Source organism: Ovis canadensis, chromosome 7, assembly GCF_042477335.2.
Source record: "Ovis canadensis isolate MfBH-ARS-UI-01 breed Bighorn chromosome 7, ARS-UI_OviCan_v2, whole genome shotgun sequence".
Lineage (NCBI taxonomy): Eukaryota > Metazoa > Chordata > Mammalia > Artiodactyla > Bovidae > Ovis > Ovis canadensis.
The window spans coordinates 41,928,210-41,945,764 of NC_091251.1; positions in this window are offsets into that span (position 1 = coordinate 41,928,210).

Here is a 17,555-nt window from a genome sequence, read left to right on the forward strand (position 1 = left end):
ACCCAGATAATCACCATGGTGTGATCACTCACCTAGAGCCAGACATCCTGGGATGTGAAGTCAAGTGGGCCTTGGGAAGCATCACTAGGAACAAAGCTAGTGAAGGAGATGGAATTCCAGTTGAGCTATTTCAAATCCTAAAAGATGATGCTGTGAAAGTGCCACACTCAATATGCCAGCAAATTTGGAAAACTCAACAGTGGCCACAGGACTGGAAAAGGTCAGTTTTCATTCCAATTCCAAAGAAAGGCAATGCCAAAGAATGCTCAAACTACCGCACAATTGCACTCATCTCACATGCTAGCAAAGTAATGCTCAAAATTCTCCAAGCCAGGCTTCAACAATACATCAACTGTGAACTTCCAGATGTTCAAGCTGGATTTAGAAAAGGCAGAGGAGCCACAGATCATATTGCCAACATCTGCTGGATCATTGAAAAAGCAAGAGAGTTCCAGAAAACCATCTACTTTTGTTTTATTAACTAGACCAAAGCCTTTGATTGTGTGCTTCACAAAAAACTGGAAAATTCTTAAAGAAATGGGAATACCAGACCACCTGAACTGCCTCCTGAGAAATCTGTATGCAGGTCAAAAAGCAACAGTTAGAACTGGACATGGAACAACAGACTGGTTGGAACAACAAATAGGAAAAGGAGTATGTCAAAGTTGTGTATTGTCACCCTGCTTATTTAACTTATACACAGAATACATCATGCGAAATGCTGGGCTGGATGAAGCAAAAGCTGAAATCAAGATTACTGGGAGACATGTCAATAACCTCAGATATGCATATGATACCACCCTTATGGCAGAAAGTGAGAACTAAAGAGCCTCTTGATGAAGATGAAATGGGAGAGTGAAAAAGTTTACTTAAATCTCAACATTCAGAAAACTTAAGATCATGGCATCTAGTCCCATCACTTCATGACAAACAGATGAGCAAATAATGGAAACAGTGACAGACTTTATTTTTCTCGGCTCCAAAATCACTGCAGATGGTGACTGCAGCCATGAAGTTAAAAGACACTTGTTCCTTGGAAGAAAAGCTATGGCCAACCTAGGCAGCATATTAAAAAGCAGAGACATTACTTTGCCATCAAAGGTCCATCTAGTCTAAGTCATGGTTTTTCCAGTAGTCATGTTGGATATGAGAACTGGACTGTAAAGAAAGCTGAGCAGTGAAGAATTTATGCTTTTGAACTGTGGTGTTGAAGAGGACTCTTGAGAGTTCCTTGAACTGCAGGGAGACCCAACTTTAGGATGGGCTGCAGTCCATCCTAAAGGAAATCAGTCCTGAATATCCATTGGAAGGATGATGCTGAAGCTGAAACTTTGGCCACCTGATGCAAAGAACCGAATCATTGGAAAAGACCCTGCTGCTGGGCAAGATTGAAGATGGGAGGAGAAGGGGACAACAGAGGATGAGATGGTTGGATGGTATCACCGACACAATGGATATGAGTTTGAGAATGCCCTGGGAGCTGGTGATGGACAGGGTTATCACAAAGAGTCAGATGTGTCTGAGAGACTGAAGTGAACTGAAGTTGATTCATTAAAAAATACTTATGGATATACCTACACCAGTATATTAATCATTGAGAAACACTGACTCAGAATTTCTGGAAAATTGTCAGATTCTAGGTTTTCCCTTCTTTACTAATGAGTTGTTGCTCAATAGTAATACTTTCCTGGCTTATTGATTTTCTGCCCTTTATCTTTTCTTTTCTTTTTTTAATTTTTGAGTTAGCAAGCTATTAAATGCCATAGTTGGAACTCACATAACCAGTTCAGTTCAGTTCAATTCAGTTCAGTCGCTCAGTCATGTCGACTCTTTGCGACCCAAGAGACTGCAGCATGCCAGGCCTCCCTGTCCATCACCGACTCCTGGAATTTACTCAAACTCATGTTCATTGAGTCAGTGATGCCATCCAACCATCTCATCCTTTGTCGTCCCATTCTCTTTCCACCTTCAGTCTTGCCCAGCATCAGGGTCTTTTCAAATGAGTTAGTTCTTTGCATCAGGTGGGCAAAGTGTTGGAGTTTCAGCTTCAAAACATCAGTCCTTCCAATGGATATTCAGGACTGATTTCCTTTAGGATGTACTGGTTGGCTTTCCTTGCTGTCCAAGGGACTCTCAAGAGTCTTCTCCAACACCACAGGTCAAAAGCATCAATTCTTCAGCGCTCAGCTTTCTTTATAGTTCAACTCTCCATAGCCTTGACTAGACAGACCTTTGCTGGCAAAGTAATGTCTCTGCATTTTAATATGCTGTCTAGGTTGATCATAAGTTTTCTTCCAAGGAACAAGTGTCTTAATTTCATGGCTGCACTCACCATCTGCAGTGATTTTGGAGCCCAAACAATAAACTCTGTCACTGTTTCTACTGTTTCCCCATCTATTTGCCATGAAATGATGGGACCAGATGCCATGATCTTAGTTTTCTGAATGTTGAGTTGTAAGCAAGTTTTTTCACTCTCCTCTTTCACTTTCATCAAGAGGCTCTTTAGTTCTTCTTAGCTTTCTGCCATAAGTGTGGTGTCATCTGCATATCTGCATATCACATAACCAACTTTCCCCCATATCTCATTTCAGAAGCAAGCCTAATTCATGATTTTTTTTCTATTTAATATGAGCTTACCAAGCCAGCTTAGCAACATCTCCATGGACTAAAGACCTAATTTCTAGAGATGCTCTTGCTTTTCAGAGTTTCCCAGAGCAGGTAGCATAGGGGTGGTTCTCCATGCCATGCTCTGCCCAAGAGAACTCTATACCTGAGGCAGGGTCATCACTGTCTCCTGTCCCCGTGCCTCCTCTGCCACAACCTCACCCTCAGATTCTTCAAATGACTGCAAGGCACATACAGTGATCTGCTGCCTCCACCTCCACATTTAGTAACCACCACCATTTTCTTTGTCTCTGCATCTTCATCCACTCACCACCACCGTTCACCTTATGTGTTTTATGTTAGAGTCAGAAATAGTGTATTAATGCTTTCTGTAAAGTTACAATGCATGTGACTCATATAAATAAATTGCCATTGGGAATGATTCTGGAGACATCTTTTAAGAGATAGTTTATTATGTTCTTTCATCAACGGGAAAATGAACTGTTTCCATTTCAGGACTTCAAGTCCTATTTAGAAACGTGTGTCTCTTCAATCTTAAAATCAAATCAACTATCCCCTATGAGCCAGATCAAGATCCATGGGCACATGTCCTGATCTTAGATGCCTCACAGACGTCCTCATTTAAGACCTTTGAATTTACCGCCTGCTCTGGAGATATGGTTCTCATCAATTCCCATTTATTAGTAGGTGCTTAAAAGGAGGCACTTTCTGACATGCAATAAAAAGCAAACCTAATGAGCAAATGGCAGTGAACTTGAGGGGCACTTTAGGAGAAGGTCTATCAGTATTCATAACTCTGACACACTATAAAAGACACTTTAGTGCAACGAAAATGTGTCAGAAAAGATATTGAGTTAACTGAAGGGAGAATTTTCTGGTAAAACACATAAGAGCACCCGTTTCAAGTGATCTGTAGTATTAATATATTTTCACCTTTACTGACAACTCATTTCCCAAGTGTCAGATGAATGGTACTGGAGATGGCCCTGATATTAACTTCCAAATGAGGTTCTGTGACAATGAAAGGTACATAAGTATTCCTCCCTAGCATCTTCTCTATAATTAATGCCCTTGGCCTTGCTTAGGAGCTGATGCCATTCAAAAATTAGAAAAATTATCTTTGGGAAAAATTCTTATGATGCTATCAATGGCACATTATAGTTTATTTTTTCACACAACTCATCTTTCATATGATGTGGACAGAAGTTAGGATGTTTTCAGATTCTTAAGACAACTTTATGTTTCAAAGAACCATAGATAACATCACGTTAAAATTTTTTAGTCAATATTGTTTTCCTCAAAATAAATTTTGAAAGCCAGCTCAGTAGAAACAAAGCCCCAAACCTAAATATCGTCAAGGGACAAACTATGCATCTCACAACATGGAAGGAAAAAATGTAATATAATCATATTTTCACTTAATATAATGGTAGACATGGTCAATAAATGTAACAATTCCCTAAATCATACTGATATGCTGGTTATATAAAATAATGGGAATTTTTTCTCTTTTATAAACTTCTTTTTTAATAATGAAACTCCCTAGTTCCTTCCACTTCTTAAACTAGAGGCATAAACTCTGGCCTCTCTGTCTTTACAAAAAAATGTATGTTTTCTCCTTGCCAACTTGGCATCCTACTAATTGCAAGAACATATCTATTTTTTCCTTATATTCAATCTTCTAGAAAGTCCATGTGATCATCAATAAATGTGAAGAAAGGAATATTTGTAGTAGGTATAAACACATATGGATAAGTAAGTATGGCAACTGGTATGTATGTATATGTGTAGTTAGTTAGTTCAGTCGCTCAGTCGTGTCTGACTCTTGTGACCCCATGAATCGCAGCATGCCAGGCCTCCCTGTCCATCACCATCTCCTGGAGTTCACTCAGACTCACGTCCATCGAGTCAGTGATGCCATCCAGCCATCTCATCCTCTGTGTGTGTATATATATATATATATATGTGTATATATATATATATATATATAACTATATAGGGTGGTGGTGACTGGTGCTCAGTTGTGTCCAATTTTTTATGATCCCATGGATGGTAGACCACCAGGCTCATCTGTCCATGGAATTTTCCAGGCAAGAAATAACTATATATGTATATATTATGAATAGCATATGTTTATATAACAAATATAGAAACACATTCATTTCCTTTCTTTCTTCATTCTTTTTTTTTCCTTATCAATACTGAAGCAAGAGTATAAGAAAATTCATATTAATTACTTTCACTAGGAAAGGGATCCACTAAACATATCCATAAAAGAATATTTGGCTGAACCTGGGACTCACTAAAATTCTATGGTCCTCAAATGAAGGCTAAACTGAATTGTTTATAATCCAGTTTATATTTCTAGTAAAATAAAATACTAACAAGGATAACAGAAACACTGCAAGACAGATGTCTTCAAAAATGGCAAACATATCTCTAATAATATTGCCATAAACTCAGAGTTTTATGATAAGAAATAGATTACATTTCCTTTTTCATATAGAATAAACAATAGCATAAGCTGGGCCTTCTTTATCTAGTGAAAGTAACTGAAATACAGAGTGCAATGTGTCTCATCTTTTCCCACATGCAAAGAAACCCAATCATAAGGGGTTGGGGTGGGTAAAATAGAAGTATTTTGAGTTTGGTTTCTAGATATTTTATCTCTTTCAAACACAATTTGTTTGCCAAATATAAAAGGAATAATACCATTTAAAACAAAACAAAAACCCTTTCACATCTTAGATGAAAACTTATCTTTCTTTGGATCATACTTTCCAATGCCCCAAAGTGCTAGCATAAATTGAAATTTAAACAAACTACAGAGTTGTCAGAAATAATCACACACCCAGCCAGCCCTTCCACTTCTGTTTCTGTCCTACACAAAGAAGCTACAGTGCTGCACAGAGCAGCCCTTTAAATCTTTATTGTATTTTGCCTCTGGGGTTTGCTCATCACTGCAAGTCTAAAAGTGTCTGTTACGGTCAGAAATAACTTTAAAAAATTATTGCACCACTGAGCCAATGAGGAGTTCAAATGACTCAAAAATTGTAAACTTGTAAAATGTAAGGTAGAGTAAGCACTTCAGCATTTGGAATAAACTCACTACTTTACTATGTCATCCTCAGTGTTCTTGTTTTATGGAGACTAGAAATACTAAGTTGAAGTAAGAGAATCTATAAAGCCCCTAGAGGTACTTGAGAATGGTCTTTCCTTTCTTGCCACAAAGATGAATAGCAAAGTCCAGGCTCTGCAGCTGAAAGCTGCACTTGAAATCTGCTGCTCACTTCACAGAAAGCTTTCCATGTGCCTGGGTGGAGAATGGCTGGGTGAAAAACCTTCTGAACTGAGAATTAGAAATCTGTATTTCTTAGAAACCTGTATTTTCAGGCCTAACCACACGCAAGGTACTTTCTGATATCACAACACAGTTCACAGGTTTTGCTTCTCAGTTTCTTCCTGGCAACTGTGAGAAGAATTTTCATGACTTTTTTTTTTTTTTCATATTTCTGATGCTATTGGGTCATTTACTTGTTCTGTTTTTATGTTAGTATCGGTAAGATGTATAAGTTCAGTACAGTCCAGTCACTCAGTTGTGTCTGACTCTTTGCAACCCTATGGACTGCAGCACGCCAGGCTACCCTGTCCATCACCAACCCCCGGAGCTTGCTCAAACTCATATCCATCGAGTCAGTGATGCCATCCAACCATCTCATCCTCTGTCATAAAATTTGCTTTAAAAATGAGGCTACAGGATATGGGAGCAGATGGCTTTGTCTGCAGGTAAAACTTATTAAAATAATTTATACACGTTTCAAAAGCAATACATACCTTCATTTGGTTAGTCACACTATTTGGAAGTTGTGATCAATCCTGATAAGTAAAAATGAATGTGATATTGAGAACTAAGCATAATAAAATATGTGCCACCTTTCGACTTTTTTAAAATTAATTTTATATTAATTACAAGAAAAGTTTTGACATTTGCTTTGATGGTATCATTTTCTTAACTTGGCTTTGGCTTAGCTATCACAAATTCTGCTTATATTTGGACAAGACTGAGAAGAATTGATGCTTTTGAACTGTGGTGTTAAGACTCTTGAGAGTCCCTTGGAGTGCAAGGAGATCCAACCAATCCATTCTGAAGGAGATCAGCCCTGGGATTTCTTTGGAAGGAATGATGCTGAAGCTGAAACTCCAGTATTTTGGCCACCTCACATGAAGAGTTGACTCATTGGAAAAGACTCTGATGCTGGGAGGGATTGGGGGCAGGAGGAGAAGAGGACGACCGAGGATGAGATGGCTGGATGGCATCACTGAGTCGATGGACGTGAGTCTGAGTGAACTCCGGGAGTTGGTGATGGACAGGGAGGCCTGACGTGCTGCGATTCATGGGGTCGCAAAGAGTCAGACACGACTGAGCGACTGAACTGAACTGAACTGAACTGAGAAGTGTATGTATATATGTGTGTATATAAATATATATATGTTTATACACAGATTTTTAGTATATATATAGATAGATACAAGTGATTATAGTATATATATACATACATATACACACATTTTATATATGTATATATGTGTGTGTGCATTTATGTATATATTGTGTATAAATACATTCATACAGAGAGAGCAATAGTGGGCACAGGCCTTGGGCAGTGTTTCTTGGAACAATTGGCATTTAGCCCATAAGAGTAAAACTTATTAGAATGTATGAAATTTGTCACCAGGGGAAATCTCTGGCACACTAGAAGCACATCTCACTTTCAAGTTTACATGATTAAACTTAAGCTGCCATTTAGTTGGTATTTGTGCAAGAAGATATGATTGCACAACATTGGAGATTGCATATAGTAGCTGACAGGCAACTATGTTATTATCCAATTCAGAAACCATAAGATTTATGTCTTCAGTGTTTAATGACAAGGCCATGACACCCTGTTTACATTAACAGATCCTAAAGTACAGCTTCATTTTTTCTGAAGTTGTTTCTCCACTGATCTCCAGTAGCATATTGGGCACTTACTGACCTGGGGAGTTCATCTTTCTGTGTCCTATCTTTTTGCCTTTTTATGCTGTTCATGGGGTTCTCAAGGCAAGAATACTGAAGTGGTTTGCAATTCCCTTCTTCAGTGGACCACATTTTGTTAGAACTCTCCACCATGACCTGTCTGTCTTGGGTGGCTCTACATGGCATGGCTCATTGTTTCATTGAGTTAGACAAGGCTGTGGTCCATGTGATTAGATTCGTTAGTTTTCTGTGATTGTGGTTTTCAGACTGCCTGCCCTCTGATGGAGAAGGATAAGAAGCTTATGGAAGCTTTCTGATGGGATAGACTGACTGAGGGGAAAACTGGGTCTTGTTCTGATGGGCAGGGCCATGCTCAGTAAAAGCCAAAGCAAAAACACCACCCAGCTGTAGATGTGACTAGTGATGGAAGCAAGGTCTGATGCTATAAGGAGCAATATTGCATAGGAACCTAGAATGTTAGGTCCATGAATCAAAGCAAATCGGAAGTGGTCAAACAGGAGATGGCAAGTGTGAACATCAACATTTTAGGAATCAGAGAACTAAAATGGACTGGAGTGGGTGAATTTATCTACTACTGTGGGCAGGAATTCCTTAGAAGAAATGGGGTAGCCATCACAGTCAACAAGAGTCCAAAATGCTGTGCTTGGATGCAATCTCAAAAATGACAGAATGATCTCTGTTCATTTCAAAGGCAAACCACTTAATATTATGGTGATCCAAGTCTATGCCCTGACCAGTAATGCTGAAGAAGCTGAAGTTGAACGGTTCTATGAAGACCTACAAGACCTAGAACTAATACCCAAAAAAGATGTCCTTTTCATTATAGGGGACTTGAATGCAAAAGTAAGAAGTTAAGAAATACCTGGAGTAATGGGCAAATTTGGTCTTGGAATGCATAATGAAGCAAGGCAAAGGCTAACAGAGTTGCACAGAGAACACACGGGTCATAGTAAACACCCTCTTCCAACAACACAAGAGAAGACTCTACACATGGACATTACCAGATGGTCAATACTGAAATCAGATAGATTATATTCTTTGTGTGTGTGTGTGTGTGTGTGTGTGTTTAAATTAATTTATTTATTTTAATTGGAGGCTAATTACTTTACAATATTATAGTGGTTTTTGCCATACATTGAAATGAATCAGCCATGGATGTACATGTGTTTCCCATCCTGAAACCCCTCCCTCATCCCTCCCTATCCCATCCCTCAAGGTCATCCCATTGCACCAGCCCTGAGCACCCTGTCTCATGCATTGAACCTGAACTGGTGATCTGTTTCACATATGATAATACAGATGTTTCAATGCTATTCTCTCAAATCATCCCAGCCTCACCTTCTTGCACAGAGTCCAAAAGTCTGTTCTTTACATCTGTGTCTCTTTTGCTGTCTCACATATAAGGTCATCATTACCATCTTTCTAAATTCCATATATATGTATTAATATACTGTATTGCTGTTTTTCTTTCTGACTTACTTCACTCTGTATAATAGGCTGCAGTTTCATCCACTTCATTAGAACTGATTCAAATGCATTCTTTTTATTAGCTGAGTAATATCCCATTGTGTATATGTACCACAGCTTTCTTATCCATTCATCTGCCAATGGACATCTAGATTGCTTCCCTGTCCTGGCTATTGCAAACAGTGCAGCAGTGAACACTGGGGTACACATGTATCTTTCAACTCTTGTTTCATCGGTGTGTATGCCCAGAAGTGGGATTACTGGGTCATAAGGCAGTTCTATTTCCAGGTTTTTAAGGGTTCTCCACACTGTTCTCCATAGTGGCTGTACTAATGTGTGTTCCCACCAACAGTGTAAGAGGTTTCCCTTTTCTCCACAACCTTTCCAGCATTTATTGCTTGTAGACTTTTTGATAGCAGCCATTCTGACCGGCGTGAGATGGTACCTCATTGTGGTTTTGATTTGCATTTCTCTGATAATGAGTGATCTTTTGATCACATTTGATCTTTTGAGCATCTTTTCATGTGTTTGTTAGCCATCTGTGTGTCTTCTTTGAAGAAATGTCTGCTTAGTTCTTTGGCCCATTTTTTGATTGGGTCCCTTATTTTTCTGGAATTGAGCTGCAGGAGTTGCTTGTATATTTTTGAGATTAATTATTTGTCAGTTGCTTCATTTGCTAATATTTTCTCCCATTCTGAAGGCTTTCTTTTCATCTTGATTATAGTTTCCTTCATGCAAAAGTTTCTAAGTTTAATTAGGTCCCATTTGTTTATTTTTGCTTTTATTTCCATTACTTTGGGAGGTGGGTCATAGAGGATCCTGCTGTGATGTATGTCAGAGAGTGTTTTGCCTATGTTCTCCTATAGGAGTTTTATAGTTTCTGGTCTTACGTTTAGATCTTTAATCCATTTTGAGTTTATTTTTGTGTATGGTGTTAGAAAGTGTTCTAGTTTCATTCTTTTACAAGTGGTTGACCAGTTTTCCCAGCACCACTTGTTAAAGAGATTGTCTTTAATCCATTGTATATTCTTGCCTCCTTTGTTGAAGATAAGGTGTCCATAGGTGAGTGGATTTATCTCTGGGCCTTCTATTTTGTTTCATTGATCTATATTTCTGTCTTTGTGCCAGTACTATACTGTCTTGATGACTGTGGCTTTGTAGTAGAGCCTGAAGTCAGGCAGGTTGATTCCTCCAGTTCCATTCTTCTTTCTCAAGATTGCTTTGGCTATTTGAGGTTTTTTGTATTTCCATACAAATTGTGAAATTATTTGTTCTAGTTCTGTGAAAGGAGAAGGCAATGGCACCCCACTCCAGTACTCTTGCCTGGAAAATCCCATGGACAGAGGAGCCTGGTGGGCTGTAGTCCATGGGATTGCTAAGAGTTGGATACGACTGAATGACTTCACTTTCACTTTTCACTTTCATGCATTGGAGAAGGAAATGGCAACCCACTCCAGTGTTCTTGCCTGGAGAATACCAGGGAAGGGGGAGCCTAGTGGGCTGCCATCTATGGGGTCGCACAGAGTGGAGCACGACCTAGCGACTTAGCAGCAGCAGCAGTTCTGTGAAAAATACTGTTGGTAGCTTGATTGAGATTGCATTAAATCTATAGATTGTTTTGGGTAGTATACTCATTTTTACTATATTGATTGTTCCAATCCATGAACATGGTACACTTCTCCATCTATTTGTGTCATCTTTGATTTCTTTCATCAGTGTTTTATACTTTTCTATATATAAGTTTTTGTTTGTTTAGGTAGATTTATTCCTAAGTATTTTATTCTTTTCATTGCAATGGTGGATGGAATTGTTTCCTTCATTTCCTTTTCTGTTTTATCATTGTTAGTGTATAGGAATGCAAGGGATTTTCTGTGTGTTAATTTTGTATCCTGCAAATTTACTATATTCATTGATTAGCTCTAGTAATTTTCTGGTACAGTCTTTAGGGTTTTCTATGTAGAGGATCATGTCTTCTGCAAACAGTGAGAGTTTTACTTCTTTTCCAATCTGGATTCCTTTTATTTCCTTCGTCTCAGGTTGCTGTGTCTAAAACTTCCAAAACTATGTTGAATAGTAGTGGTGAGAGTGGGCACTGTTGTCTTGTTCCTAACTTTAGGGGAAATGCTTTCAATTTTTCACCATTGAGGATAATGTTTGCTGTAGGTTTGTCATATATAGCTTTTATTATGTTGAGGTATGTTCCTTCTATGCCTGCTTTCTGGAGGGTTTTTATCATAAATGGATGCTGAATTCTGTCAAAGGTTTTCTCTGCATCTATTGAGATAATCATATGGTTTTTATCTTTCAATTTGTTAATGTGGTATATCACATTGATTGATTTGCAAATATTGAAGAATCCTTGCATCCCTGGGATAAAGCCCACTTGGTCATGATGTATGATCTTTTTAATATGTTGTTGGATTCTGCTTGCTAGAATTTTGCTAAGGATTTTTGTATCTATGTTCATTAGTGATATTGCCCTGTAGTTTTCTTTTCTTGTGGCATCTTTAATCAGGTTTTGGTATTAGGGTGATGGTGGCCTCATAGAATGAATTTGGAAGTTTACCTTCTTCTGCAATTTTCTGGAAGAATTTGAGTAGGATAGGTGTTAGCTCTTTAAATTTTTGGTAGAATTCAGCTATGAAGCCATCTGGTGCTGGGCTTTTGTTTTTTGGAAGATTTTTTATTACAGTTTTGATTTCCATGCTTGTGGTGGGTCTTTTAAGATTTTCTAATTTTTCCTGGTTCAGTTTTGGAATGTTATACTTTTCTAAGAATTTGTCCCTTTCATCCAAGTTGTCCATTTTATTGGCATATAATTGATGATAGTAGTCTCTGATGATCCTTTGTATTTCTGTGTTGTCTGTTGTGATTTCTCCATTTTCCCCTTTTTTTTCTTAATGAGTCTGGCTAATGGTTTGTCTATTTTATTTATCTTCTCAAAGAACCAGCTTTTAGCTTTGTTGATTTTTGCTATGGTCCCCTTTGTTTCTTTTTCACTTACTTCTGCCCTAATTTTTATGATTCCTTTCCTTCTACTAACCCTGGAGTTCTTCATTTCTTCTTTTTCTAGTTGCTTTAGGTGTAGAGTTATGTTATTTATTTGATTTTTCTCATTTCTTGAGGTTAAGCTTGTATTGCTATGAACCTTCCCCTTAGCACTGCTTTTACTGAATCCCATAGGTTTTGGGTATTTGTGTTTTCATTTTCATTCATTTCTATGCATATTTTGATTGCTATTTTGATTTCTTCTGTGATTTGTTGGTTATTCAGAAGCATACTGTTTAGCCTCCCTATGTTTGTATTTTTAATAGTTTTTTTTCCCCTGTAGTTGACATCTAATCTTACTGCATTGTGATCAGAAAAGATGCTTGAAATGATTTCAATTTTTTAGAATTTACCAAGGCTAGATTTATTGCCTAAGATGTGATCTATCCTGGAGAAGGTTCTGTGTACCCTTGAGAAAAAAGTGATATTCATTGTTTTGTGGTGAATTGTCCTATAGATATCAATTAGGTTTACCTGGTCCATTGTATCATTTAAGATTTGTGTTTCCTTGCTAATAATTTTCTGTTTAGTTGATCTATCCATAGGTGTGAGTGAGGTTTTAAAGTCTCCCATTGTTCTTGTGTTACTGTTAATTCCCCTTTCATACTTGTTAGCATTTGTCTTACATATTGCAGTGCTCCTATGTTGGGTGCATATATATTTATAATTGCTATATCTTCTTGGATTGATCCTTTGATTATTATGTAGTGTCCTTCTTTGTCTCTTTTCATGGCCTGTATTTCAAAGTCTTTTTTATCTGATATGAGTATTGCTACTCCTGCTTTTTGTCTCCATTTGTGTGAAATATCTTTTCCCAGCCCTTCATTTTCAGTCTGTATGTGTCCACCTACAATAGATGGGTCTCTTGTAGAAAGCATATATAGGGGTCTTGTTTTTGTATCCATTTAGCCAGTCTTTCTCTTTTGCTTGGGGCATTCAACCCATTTACATTTAAGGTAATTATTGATAAGTATGATCCCATTGCCATTTACTTTGTTTTTTTGGGTTCACGTTTATAAACCTTTTCCATATTTCCTGTTAGCATTTGTTGAAGAGCTGATTTGGTGGTGCTGAATTCTCCCAGCTTTTGCTTGTCTGTAAAGCTTTTGAGTTCTCCTTCATATTTGAATGAGATCCTTGCTGGGTACAGTAATCTGAGTTGTAGTTTTTTCTCTTTCATCACTTTAAGTATGTTCTGCCATTCCCTTCTGGTGTGAAGAGTTTCTATTGAAAGTTCAGCTGTTAACCTTATGGGAATCCCTTTGTGTGTTATTTGTTATTTTTCCCTTGCTGCTTTTAGTATTTGTTCTTTGTGTTTGATCTTTTTAATTTGATTAATATGTGTCTTGGGGTGTTTTGCTTTGGGTTTATCCTGTTTTGGACTCTGGGTTTCTTGGACTTGGGTGATTATTATTTTAGGGATGTTTTCAACTATTATCACCTCAAGTATTTTCTCACAGCCTTTCTTTTTGTCTTCTTCTTCTGGGACTCTATGATTCAAATGTTGGGACATTTAACATTGTCTCAGACCCCTCTGAGGTGTCCTCATTTCTTTTAATTCTTTTTTTCTTTTTTCCTCTCTGCTTCATTTATTTCTATGATTCTATCTTCCACCTCACTTTTCCTATCTTCTGCATCAGTTAGTCTGTTTGTTCCCTCCAGAGTGCTTTTGATCTCTGTTATTGCATTATTCATTATTGATTGACTTTTTTTAATTTCTTCTAGGTCCTTCTTAAACTTTCTTGCATCTTCTCAATCCTTGTCTCCAGACTATTTATCTGTAACTCCATTTTGTTTTCAAGATTTTGGATCATTTTTACTATCATTATTCTGGATTCTTTTTCAGGTAGACTCCCTATCTCTTCGTCTTTTGTTTGATTTGGTGGGCATTTACCATGTTCCTTTACCTGCTGAATATTTCTCTGCCTTTTCATCATGTTTAGATTACTGTGTTTGGGGCAGCCTTTCTGTATGCTGGAAGTTTGTGGTTCCTCTTTATTGTGGAGGTTCCTCCCCTGTGGTTGGGATTGGACAAGTGACTTGTCAAGGTTTCCTGGTTAGGGAAGCTTGCATCGGTATTCTGGTGGGTGGAGCTGGATCTTGTCTCTCTAGAGTGCAATGAAGTGTCCAGTAGTAAGATCTGAGATGTCTATGGGTATGGTGTGACTTTTGGCCACCTGTATATTAGTGCTCAGGTTTATGTTCCCGCATTGTTGGAGAATTAGCTTGGTATGTCTTGCTCTGAAACTTGTTGGCTCTTGGGCGGAGCTTGGTTTCAGAGTAGGTATGGAGGCTTTTGGATGAGCTCTTGTCAATTAATGTTCCATGGGGTCAGGAGTTTTCTGGTGTTCTCAAGTTTTGGATTGAAGCCTCCTGCCTCTGGCTTTCAGTCTTATTCTTACAGTAGTCTTGAGAATTCTCCATCCATACAGCACCGATGATAAGACATCTAGGTTAATGGTGAAAAGATTCTCCACAGTGAGGGACATCCAGAGAGGCTCACAGAGTTACATGGAGAAGAGAAGAGGGAAGAAGGAGATAGAGCTGACCAGGAGGAGAAGAAGGGGAATCAAAATGGGAGAGAGCAATCTAGCCAGTAATCAATTCCCTATGTGCTCTCCACAGTCTGGAACACTTAGAGAGGTTCATGGAGTTACCTAGAAAAGAGAAGAGGGAAGAAGAAGATAGAGGTGACCAGGAGGAGAAGAGGGGGGGTCAAAAGGAGAGAGACCAATCTAGCCAGTCATCAGTTCCCTAAGTGTTCTCCACAGCCTGGAACACCCACAGAGATTCACAGAGTTAGGTAGGGAAGAGAAGGGGGAGCGAGGAGATAGAGGTGACCTGGGGGAGAAAAGGAGAGTCAAAAGGGGAGAGAGCAAATAAGCCAGTAATCACACCCCTACATAAAAATGGGTACTGAAGATTAGATTCTTAAAGGTGCAAAATTGATAACAAATACCAAAAACCAAAGATTAAAAATCAAGTGTAAAATTTCAGTTCAGTTCAGTTCAGTCACTCAGTCATATCAGATTCTTCGTAACCCCATGAATTGAGGCACACCAGGCCTCCCTGTCCATTCACCAAAACCCATGTCCATTGAGTCAGTGATGCCATCCAGCCATCTCATCCTCTGTCATCTCTTTCTCCTCCTGCCCTCAATCTTTCCCAGAATCAGGGTCTTTTCAAATGAGTCAGCTCTTCGCATCAGGTGGCCAAAGTATTGGAGTTTCAGCTTCAACATCAGTCCTACCAATGAACACCCAGGACTGATGTCCTTTAGGATGGACTGGTTGGATCTCCTTGCAGCCCAGGGGACTGTCAAGGGTCTTCTCCAACACCGCAGTTCAAAAGCATCAATTCTTTGGTGCTCAGTTTTCTTTATAGTTCAACTCTCACATCCATACATGACCACTGGAAAAACCATAGCCTTGACTAGATGGCCCTTTGTTGGCAAAGTAATGTCTCTGCTTTTTAATATGCTCTCTAGGTTGGTCATAACTTTTCTTCCAAGGAGTAAGCGTCTTTTAATTTCATGGCTGCAATCACCATCTGCAGTGATTTTGGAGACCAAAAAAATAAGTCTGACACTGTTTCCACTGTTTCCCCATCTATTTGCCATGAAGTGATAGGACTGGATGCCATGATCTTAGTTTTCTGAATTTTGAGCTTTAAGCCAACTTTTTCACTCTCTTCTTTCACTTTCATCAAGAGTAAAAGTTAGACTCTCAAAAATACAATATTAAAAAAACAAAATCACAAAATTATAAATATATATATGAAATTTGCTTTAAAAATAGAATTTTGGAGGGCAAGGTAATAGTAGGTTATAAAAATGAAAATTAAAGGAGTAATAAAGAACTTAAAAATAAAAAAATTTAAATTAAAAAATGATAATAGTAAGATATATCTAGGAATTTTTCTGGATCTGTTGAGGGCAGTATTCAGGCAGTCAATTCAGTTTCAGATACTTGTTCTAGCTTATACTTCTTCTCAAGATTTATAGGCCCCTTCCAATGTAGTCAATGCTAACCATAGGGTTTGAATCTGTTGCACCTGTCAGTTCCAAAGTGGTTCCCCTCTTTGTTTATTTTGGCTTTCTCTGTTTGCAAATCTCTTCAGTCCCTAATTTCTGCCCTGACACAAGGGGGTGAAGGTGGTCACTTAATTAGGCTCACTTGTTCAGTTGTGTTGTGCGGATGGAGGAACACTGCAAACAAATATCACTGGCATGTGTGGGGAGTACTCACAGTGTCTGGGCCACACAGGGTTTGCCCCAGCTCATGGCATATGTGCTTTCCTGGTCTACATTGCTCAGGCTTCAGGTTGCTCTGCAGTCCCCCTGCCAACAGTCCAGGATCTCAGGAAGACTTGGTTAGCAACTGGAGGCCTGCTCACAGTTTGCTGGAGGATGCTGTCTCTGGGGTCGAGATTGCCTCTCACCTTCCAGCTCTGGCTGTAGCCCACCTGCCTCTCTGCCTCCAGCAAGGGGATGGGCTAGTTTGCAGCTGGCTAGCTCTCCTCTTGTGATTGCTCAATCCTTTGTTCTGTGAGCAGGCCAAGCAATGCCTTAGAGCTTTTCATGGGAAAGTTCTCTCTCCGTCTCTCTCTTTTTTTCCTTTTGTTCTCTCTTTGGCTATCCTACAGTTTGGGTTGCTATCTCATGTTAGCTCCCTCAGATTCTCCTCAGGGCATTCAGGCCCAGTCCTTACCCTAAGCATGCAACCCACGCCTCCCTGTTCAGCCCTTGCTCACTGCAGGCGTACACGAGTGTCTGGGCTATTTCTGCACTGGGAGTTAAGGTTAGGGGTATATTCTGTGTTTGTTTGTTTGTTTGTTTGTTTTTTCTCCTAGTTATGTTGTCCTCTGAGATTCCAAAACTCCCCACAGACCCGAGGATGAGAAGGTTTCCTGGTGTTTGGAAACTTCTCCTTCATGACTCCCTCCCTGGAATGGGTCTCTGTCCCTAATTCTTTTGTCTCTCTTTTTGTCTTTTATATTTTATCCTACCTCCTCTCAAAGAGAACGGGCTGTCTTTCTGGGTGCCTGTTTTCCTCTACCAGCATTCAGAAGTTGTTTTGTGGAATTTGCTCAGCATTCAAATGATCTTTTGATGAATTTGTGGAGGAGAAAGTGGTCTCCCTGTCCTATTCCTCTGCCATTTTAGGACTGCCCAGATTGATTATATTCTTTGCATCAAAGATGGAGATGCTCTATACAGTCAACAAAAACAAGACCGGAAGCTGACTGTGGCTTAGATCATGAACTCCTACTCCTTATTGCCAAATTCAGACTTAAATTGAAGTAAGTAGGGGAAATAGCTAGACTATTCAGGTATGTATGACCTACATCAAATCTCTTACAATGACACAGAGGGAGT